We start from the raw sequence: 9,644 nt of genomic DNA on the forward strand, positions 1-9,644 counted from the left end.
GTGCTCCAGTATTGGGTGCATATATATTTCTGACTGTTATGTCTTCTAGCTGGATTGATCCTTTTATCAGTATATAGTGGCCTTCTTTGTCTTTTTTATGTTTTTTGGGTTAAAGTCTATTTTATCCGATATAAGAATATCTACTCCTGCTTGCTTTTGGTTTCCATTTGTATGGTATATCTTTTTCCATCCCTTCACTTTTAGTCTGTGTGTCTCTATATGTGAGATGAGTCACTTGAAGACAGCATATACTTGGGTCTAGCTTTTTAATCCAATCAGTCAATCTGTGCCTTTTGAATGGGGAATTTAATCCATTCACATTTCGGGCAGTCATTGACAGATATTGTTTAATTCTTGTCATTTAATTGCTTTTTGTTTAGATGTTTTAAATATCTTTTCATCCTTACTTCCCCTTTTATTTCTCTTCTTCAATGTTAGTTGGATATTTGATGTGGCATGATTTAGCTTCTCAATCTTTCTCACTGGCATTTTTGTTTTAACAGCAGGTTTTGCTCTATTTTGTGTATCTGTGGTAGTGACATTCATTATTCAGATTCCAGATGAAGGACTCCCTTGAGAATTTCTTGCAAGGCTGGTTGTGTGTGGTGAACTCCCACAATTTTCATTTTTCTGGGAAATATACTATTTCTCTCTCATTTCTGAAGGACAGCCTTGTTGCATAAAGAATTCTTGGCATGCAATTTTTTTCTTTTAGTGTTTTGAATATATCATTCCACTTTCTTCTGGCTGTAGAGTTTCACATGGGTCTAATTAGTCTGGTAAGAGTTCCCATAGAGGTGACCTGATGCTTTTCTCTGGCTGCTTTTAGAATTCTCTCTTTGTCTTTGAGCTTTGGAAATTCACTATAATCTGTCTTGGAGAGGATCTTTTTGGATTGACTCTTTTGGGGACCTTTGAGTTCCCTAGATCTGAAGGTCTGCATTTCTCCTTACCCCTAGGAAGTTTTCTCTTATTATTTCCTTGAATAGGTTTTCAATACATCTTCCTTTCTCCTCCCCTTACAGAATACCCACAATTCACATGTTAGAGCACTTGAGGTTGTCTGCTGTCTCTCTCAGATTTTCCTCATTATTTTTAATTTTTTTTTGTCTGCCTTTGTTATTTCGAAAAGACCAACTTTGAGATCTGAAATTCTTTCCTCTGCTTGCTCTAGCCTGCTGCTCAATCTCTCTGTTGTGTTTTTTATTTCATTGGGTGAATCTTTCATTTCTAGGAGTTCTGCTACATTCTTTTTAAAGGTATTAATTAATCTCTTTATGAATTTCCTCCTTCATATTTTAGATATTTTTTCTTGTTTCCTTGTGTTCTCTAATTGAGTCTTCTTTTATTTCTTCAGGTTTTCTTAAGATCACTTCTTAGAATTCTTTTTCAGACATTTCAAGGACTCCCTGTTCGTATGGTGTCTGGAATTTGAGCATTACTGTATTCCTTTGGTGCTGTCATATTTTCTTCTTTGTCTGTAGTTCTAGTATTTTTTCTTTGATATTTGGTCATCTGGTAGAGGACTTGCTTCTTCTGTTACTCTGGGTTTGGCTATGAGGATAAAGACTTCCTCCTTTATTTGCAGCCTCTACTGGTGACTCTTCTGATATCAATGTAGTCAAGTGAGTGGGAGGCTGCCTGTAGAGTGGCCCTGGCTGCTACTGTTGTGGGAAACTGTTCTTGTGGTTACTGAAGGTGTGGCTGTATCTATATTATAGCACCTTGGCTCCTGTTCTAGCTTTCAATGGCTGTTGACTCAGCCCCTGGTGCTGTGTAGGTCTCAGCTCACCTCAGTGCCTGCTGGGCTATGTGGACTTCCTTTCCCCCACAGGGCCTTAGACTGGACCCTTGTTCCATGCAGGTCTTGGCTCACCTCAGCAGTTGCTGGGCTATGTGTGCTTCCCTCCAGGCCTTAGGCTGAGTCCTGGTGCTGGTACAACAGGGTCTGGTCTCTGCTCACCTCAGTGGCTGCTGGGTTGTGTGTGCTTCCCTCCCCACCTGGGGCCTTAGACTGGACCTGGTGCTGCAAGGGTCTGGTCTTGGCTCACCTTGGCAGCTGCTGGGCTGTGTCTCAACTTGGTATAATTGAAATGCCTAAAGAAGGAAACCAAAATAATTGAACAAAATAAATTTTTTAAGTACATTACAAAGAATTTTTTCTGGGAAAAAAAAGCTGGTATCTATATATTGAGTAGACATACTGTTTGGAAAATATGACCCAGATTATTCAACACAAACTTGAGCCTATTAGGGATTTTAAAAATATGGGGGAAAGTATGTGACAGTGTAAAGTGGGTGGGAAGTCATATCATGCTAATTGAAAGGTGGAGCCTTGAAGAGGTGATTAGACTGTAGGACCATGCTGTAATAAATGGGTTAATAATGGTAGTTAGGGGCATGGTTCTGAGGGCTTTGAAAGAAGAGCACAGGAGAAGTTCGTTCTCTCTGATCCACCATTTTCTGCCATGTAAGAACCTTGCATCACTGCTGCCACCAAGAAGACCCTCACCATAGTGTTACCTGGACTTTCAGACTTCCTATCCTCTGAAACTGCAGGCAATAAATTTCATTTTCTTTATAAATCACCCAGTTCCAGGTATTTTGTTATGAGCTACAGAAACAAACTAATATATTTGCTTGTTTATAGCCTGTATCCTCTCTCTGGAATGTAAGCACCTTGAGGGCAGGTTGTTTATCGGCTTCATCCCCAGAGATACAGCACCGAGAAGAAGATCAGGAAATATTCATGGAATTTGTAATCTTGAGGAACAGACAATATTTTATTCAGTATTTTATAGGTAAAAAAAAACCAACCTGAGACTTAGAGAATTAATGCAACTAATCAAAATCACACAGTATGCACAGGCAAAGCCCAGAAGCCTAATAAAAAAGCTTCATCTTTGTATTAGTCCATTTTGTGTTGCTATAACAGAAATACCTAAGACTGGGTAATTTATAAGGAAAAGAGGTTTATTTAGCTTACATTTCTGGGACAGCTGCAACTGGCATGGGCCTCAGGCTGCTTCTAGTCATGGCGGAAAGTGGCAGGGAGCCGGCAGGTACAAGCAGATCACATGGTGAGAGGAAGCAAGAGAGAGACAGAGAGGAGGTGCCAGGGTCCTTTAAACAATCATCTCTCATGGGAACTAATAGAGTGAGAACTCACTCACTATCCCTCCTCCCCCAGGGAGAGCATTAATCCGCTCATGAGGGACCCCCCCATGACTCAGTCAGTTTCCAATACTGCCACATTGGAGATCAAATTTCCATATGAGTTTTAGAGGGGACGACACATCCAAACTCCATCAATCTTTTTTAAGTTTGCCTTGAGCGAGCTCAGCAAAAATTGTCATTGCAAAAGAGGATAGGGAAAATCATGTAAATACTTGCTGTCCTTCAGGTGCTTTTCTTAATGTAAAAGTATCAGCAGAGAATGAAAGAACTGGGAATCTTTTTGAATATTAACAGCGTTTGACCCATTTAATGTTTATGTCAAGTGTCTAAAATGAAATTCATATGAAGGAAGAAAATTCAAATTCATATGAAATTCATATGCCAACCGGTCTCATTTTTTCTCTTCCATTTCTCCACACAGCTTCTAGCTAGATTCACTCCAGTGGAAGAGTACAAATAATTCACTGAGTTATTTGATATGGATAATAAACAACCAACCCACATGAGTTGTTCAGAGGTTGATAAATGAAAGGAAAGTACTTTGGAAGGGAGATGAGTCCAAGGACTACATGAGCAAACTGAGAGAATATGCATAGAGATAAGAGTGATATTTGGAATACAAGCAGACATTCATGCCCGAAAGCTGCCCTGTCAATAAGTGCTATTATTGCCCCCACTGAGATGTTACACTGAGGAATACAGACTACTTGTCACATCTAAAATTAAAAATATCTAGGTTGTTTCAGTAGGATCACTTCCATAATTATTCAATTCTATACTATTATGAATTTTTGTTAAAGTTTAGTTCTCAAATTTATCCAGAAATACTCAGTTATTTGTCATGTATTTGCTCGAGAAGTTATTCATATGAGGAGAGGCATTTCTACACTCATCATTTATTTTAAATAGTTAATATCTTAACTGCCAACACTAGCCTAATGATGAATTTAGCTAATGATTTGAAGACTGCTGGGATGATTGTCAATTATCTTATTTTAAAAATTGCTTCCATTGTGGTTTTTAGCTTCAGTTAAACTCTGATAGTGCCGACAGAACTGCCTCTGCCTTGTTCACTGTGCCTGACCCGTATCACCTGATTTAACTGGATAAACTTCCTTTGACAATGAGGAGATAAAAGAAAATAAGGAAAGTGTTATATACTGTCCAGTCCTGTTAAGACACAGGCTTCTGAATTATTTCCACAAAAAGGCCCAGAAACCTGAAGAAAAGTATTGAAACTCAAAAATAACCCATCAAGATAGGGAAAGAGTAGGACAAATCCTAGCATGGCTTCACTGGTGGCTGAAGAATAAACTCCGTGGCTGGCCTAATATTCTGTTACAACTTTCAGAGAGCTCTGAGTGACGAGCCCTTATTCCTGTTCTGCAGCTCTAAGTTCAGGAGTACTGTGAATTGACTGAATTTTGTCCTCCGAAGTCCATATGTTAGAAGCCTAATCCCCACTGTAACTGTTGAGGGTGGGAAATCCTATTATGGTAATTGAAAGGCGGGGCCTTGAAGAGGTGATTAGACTGTAGGACCATGCCTAGTGGATGGATTAATAATGGTAGTCAGGGGCATGGTTCTGAGGTTTTTAAAAGGAAAGAGCATGGCGAACTACCGCTAGCTCTGCTCCATCATTTTCTACCATGTGAGACCCCTGCATTGCTGTAAAGCCACCAACAAAAAAGACTCTCACTATCTGTGTTCCCTGGACTTTCAACTTCCTAGCCTCTGAAACAGTAACCAATAAATTTCATTTTCTCGTAAATTACCCAGTGCCGGGTATTTTGTTATAAGCAACTGAAACGGACTAATACAAGGATCTTACCTGGACCACGCTTTGTTAGTTTGGGGAGGAGGAGTGTGATGAATGAGAGCTGTGTTTATGTCCGAGCATTCTCTTCTGTTCTACTCAGCAGTCACACTGCGTATTGTAGAACCCTGAACTCTGTGAGATAGATACACCTAGCTCAGGCAAAGTGGTCCTCCCAATACATATTCTGGCTACTTCAGGTGTAGTCTCTAGATGTAGTCCAGCCTCATCTGTATACAAAGGGACTTCAAAAAGTTGTGGAAAAATGGAATTAAAAGATAAAAATTTTAAATATCAACTTTATTTCTCAAAATAAGCTCTGTCACGTTCAGGACACTTTTGTTAGTGATACTAGTCATTTAGTCCATCCCTAAAGAACTAAGGATCCTGGAAATTTAACCATGTCAATGCAGTCTTTTTTTTTTTTTTTTTTTTTTTGAGCTTTTATATTTACATTTATTCTTCATTTAGCTTTTAAAACATTACCATAGTTGAGTATTAAAACAAAAACAATAGAAGTAATGAGCATATTACGTATTATTCCAGTCCTTCACTCATTCACTACTGCATATAAAATGCCAGCAGTGAGTGTTATTCACTGGCCCCATTTAAGAGGTCTGACACTGAATGCCACCTCTGGGATGATGTTCATCATCCTCATACGCTTCTTCATTGTAAAGGTGTCGTCTTTCCTGATTTGGATCAAAGTCCACCAGTTCCACCTGATCCATTTCATCAGTCTCTTCTACTTCCTTCCTCTCAGGTAGGAGTTTTTCCACCAAAGAGAGTTTATCAGTAGAGAGAAAGCCATTCTCAGGAAAGTTGACCTAAAATTCAATGTTTAGGCAACCCTTCTCATATAGCATATGATAAATTGGCATGCCTTCATTTAGCACACACTTGACATCTCCCTGCTTGACAATCTGACCTGGATGAGAAGTGATGACTATGGTTTGGTTGTCAAAAGTGGATATTGGCTTTTGGAAGCCACACAATGCTTCACCCCGCTGTGCATCCATTCATATGAAAAGGTCTTCTCCTCCTCGAGTAAAAACAGTGTGGTCCTTCTGATCCAATACAATGATAATATCTCCTGGCTCCAGTCCTGGTTCTTGGTCTCCTTCACCATGGAATGTTTTCTTCTGTCCATCTTTTACACCTTTGTCAATTTGAACTTCTAGAATCTTCTTCTCTCAAACTATCTTCTTTCTATTGCAGCTTTTACATCTATCTTTAGGATTAATCTATTCCCCATGGCCCTGGGACTCCATGCTCACTGACTGAATTTACTGAACCATTCATTCCAGGTCCTATCTGATGAATTCCTATTTGCATTCCATTGCCTTGGCAATTAGGACAGCACTCTACTTCTTTCTTACACATCAGCCTTCACATTTGTCATAAATCACATCCTTTTGCAGAGCCAGCTTTCTCGTTGCACCATTATATAAATCTTCTAAGGTTAGTGAAGGCTGATGTACAACAATTTTACCTCTCCTTTCTCTCTGCATCCTTCCTCTTACTCCAAAGGACATATCAAAGATGTCCATGGGAGAACCAAAACTGCCACTGGTTCCACCTTCTTTAATTGCCTGTTCTCCTCCTTTGTCACATAATTCCCTTTTCTCTGCATCAGAGAGAACTTGATAAGCTTGGGAAATCTGTTTAAATGTCTTTCCTTCACTTGGATTCTTATCAGGGTGGTACTTCAAGCCTTGTTTCCTATGAGCCTTTTTCAACTACTCCTGGGTGACACTGGGTTTGACCACCAAAACATACTAGTAGGTGGCATTTTTCACCATTTTCTATAGCCAGTGAGTGGGCTGAGGCTGGTGCGGGGGAGCAGGAAGGAGTGCAAAGCTGTGCACAGCTTGGGCAGCTGCAGCTCCTTTATCTCTCACTGAGTGTTCTGGAAAGTTCTGCTCAATGCAGTCTTTTTTACATTATTAACTGAAGAAAAATGGCTAGAATTTTTAATATTAGGAAACACACAGAAGTGAGAAGGAAACAAATCAGGACTGAAAGGCAGATGCCTAATGATTTCCCATTGAAACTCTCACAAATTTGCCCCAATTTGGTGAGAGGAATGAGCAAGAGCATTATTGTGGTAGAGAAGGACTCTCTGGTGAAGCTTTCCCAGGCATTTTTCAGCTAAGGCTTTGGTGAACTTTCTCAAAACACTCTCATAACAAGCAGATGTTATCGTTCTTTGGTCCTCTAAGAAGTCAAAAAGAAAAATGCCTTCAGCATTCCAAAAAATTGTTGCCATGACTTTTGCTCTTGACTGGCCCACTTTTGCTTTGACTGGACCACTTCCACATGCTGGTAGCCATGGCTATGATTATGCTTTGTCTTTAGGATCATACTGGTAAAGCCATATTTTATCTTCTGTTACAATTATTCAGAGAAGTAGAATAATCAGGATATTGATTCCACTTTAAAATTTCCATAGAAATCTCTGCTCTTGTCTGCAGCTAATCTGGGTGCAAAAGTTTTGGCACCTATCCAGCAGAAAGTTTGTTCAACTTTAATTTTTTACTCAGAATTGTGTAAGCTGAACCAATCAAGATGTCTATGGGGTCAGCTATTGTTTCTGCTGTTAATCATCAGTTCTCTTCAATTAGGGCACAAATAAGATTAATTTTTTCTTTATGAGTTGATATGGATGGTCTGTTACTGAAGGCTTTATAAAGAAGGGCTTTGACTTGACCTTTATAATAGAAGTATTTTTCCAAGAAAATACTCAACATCATCTTGCACCTTCTTAAAATGAATTTTCCATTTGTAAACTGCTGATTTCTTTGGGCCATTGTCCTGATAAATTTTTTGTAAAGCATCGGTAATGTCACTATTCTTCCACCCAAGATTCACCATCAAATGATGTTTGTTCTTGCTTCAATATTAACAGAATTCAAGTTCTGTGATAGGGGTTCTTTTCAAACTCATGCCTTATCTTCCTTAGTGCCTCAAACTTCATCCTGTTCAGACACATTATAACGAGTTAGTATGAGTTTATTTTGGTGCAAAAAATTTTTGAAATCCATGTAGTTTTTTCATAATACATGTTTTCCATGAATGTTTTGAAGACCCCTGAGGAAATAAGGAAAATCTTATTTGACTAGCCAACAGACACCTGTTTTGTCTTTTCATTACAACAAATTTTCTAGGGCAATTGATTGACAATTGTCAATACAAGGTTTGTACTTGGAGTTTAGCATTTTGCATTGAAGTTTCAGCTGATAGGAAAGGAAAGGCCCTATTTTAGCACCTTCTATTAATTATATACACATGTAAACACACATATTAAATAAAGCAGATAATTGTATATATAAATAACACAAACATATAAAATATAAATGCATATATTAAATATATACAAATAAACAAATATATATATACATATATATATATATAACATTATGATACAGTCTACGAGACATTCCTAATTCCCTTTATGCTGGTACTATGGGTTTAATGTCCCCTCAAGTTCATGTGTTTGAAACCTGATCCCCATTGTAATAGTGTTAAAATGATGAAAAATTCGATTATATTTGAAAGGTGAGCCCTTAAGAGGTGACTGGATAGTGAGGATCATGTTCCCATGAATGGAATAATCTATTCATGGATTAATGGGTTAATAGTTTAGTGAGTTGCTACAGGAGGGGCACTGGTGGCTTTATAAAAACAGTAAGTGAGCACGTTAAATTTCTTGCTATTATCACCATGTGATTGCCTGTGTTGCCAAAGGAACTTGTTGAGAGTTCCCACCAAGAATAGGCCCTCACCAGGTGCATCCCCTAAACCTTAGACTTCCCAGCCTCCAAAACTGTAAGAAATAGGTTTCACTTTTCTATAAATTAACAAATTTTAGGTACTCCATTATAAGTGACAGAAAACAGACTAATATAGCTGAGAAGGGTTTTACAAAGGGAAAGTGTTATAGGAATAAGTAAGTTATCAAATAAAGAATTTTAGCATAAATATATAGAGAAAGGCTTTGTTCGTTTATTGAAACATAGTTGGTTGTACCTACCTGTGGGGTTCAGAGTTGAATAGCAACACCTATGCACAATATGTGATGCTCAACTTTTATAATAGAAGTATTTTTCCAAGCATTTTGGTTACAGATTTTCATATTCTCTAACTATTCCAGGAGGCAATATGACAAAAGTATCATTAGAATGACAGATGCAGCAGTTGATGCCCAACACTGTGTTTCAGAAATTTTACAGGAAATGGAGGCAGGTGCTGAAAACTGTGACCCCCAAAACCACTATTTCAAATGTAAACTTTCTTAATTCTGCTTCTCACAAAATATCCAAGCTAGCTTTGCCAAAGAATCAAGAATCTAAGCTTCTGGATGAAATTAATAAATATATTTAGAAAACAGATTGGAGTTTCACCCTAAGCACTAAGCTATTTAAGATAATCAACTTCAGGAATTAATCAACAAATGGGAGTTTGAACTATAGAAGGTAATTATTTAAACTTCAATGCATACTCTCATTCTGCAGTCAAACAGTACTAATCCTTGTCTTTCCTCTACCTCTGGATCAAGTATGTACTCCAGGATAAAACTCCCTCAGGATAGGTACAACCTACAAGCCATGGGGGAAAGAAAGCCAAGTGAAATAATCAATTTTGCACAAGA

The 9,644-nt window shown here is 38.2% G+C and overlaps 1 pseudogene; it reads right to left on the bottom strand.

Moving 5' to 3' along the window:
• Nucleotides 1-5,543: 5,543 nt before the first annotated feature.
• Nucleotides 5,544-6,795, bottom strand: LOC134378762 (dnaJ homolog subfamily A member 1-like; annotated as a pseudogene).
• Between the last annotated feature and the right edge of the window lie 2,849 nt (nucleotides 6,796-9,644).

The sequence above is a fragment of the Cynocephalus volans genome, chromosome 5 (genome assembly GCF_027409185.1).
Source record: "Cynocephalus volans isolate mCynVol1 chromosome 5, mCynVol1.pri, whole genome shotgun sequence".
Taxonomy (NCBI): Eukaryota; Metazoa; Chordata; class Mammalia; order Dermoptera; family Cynocephalidae; genus Cynocephalus; species Cynocephalus volans.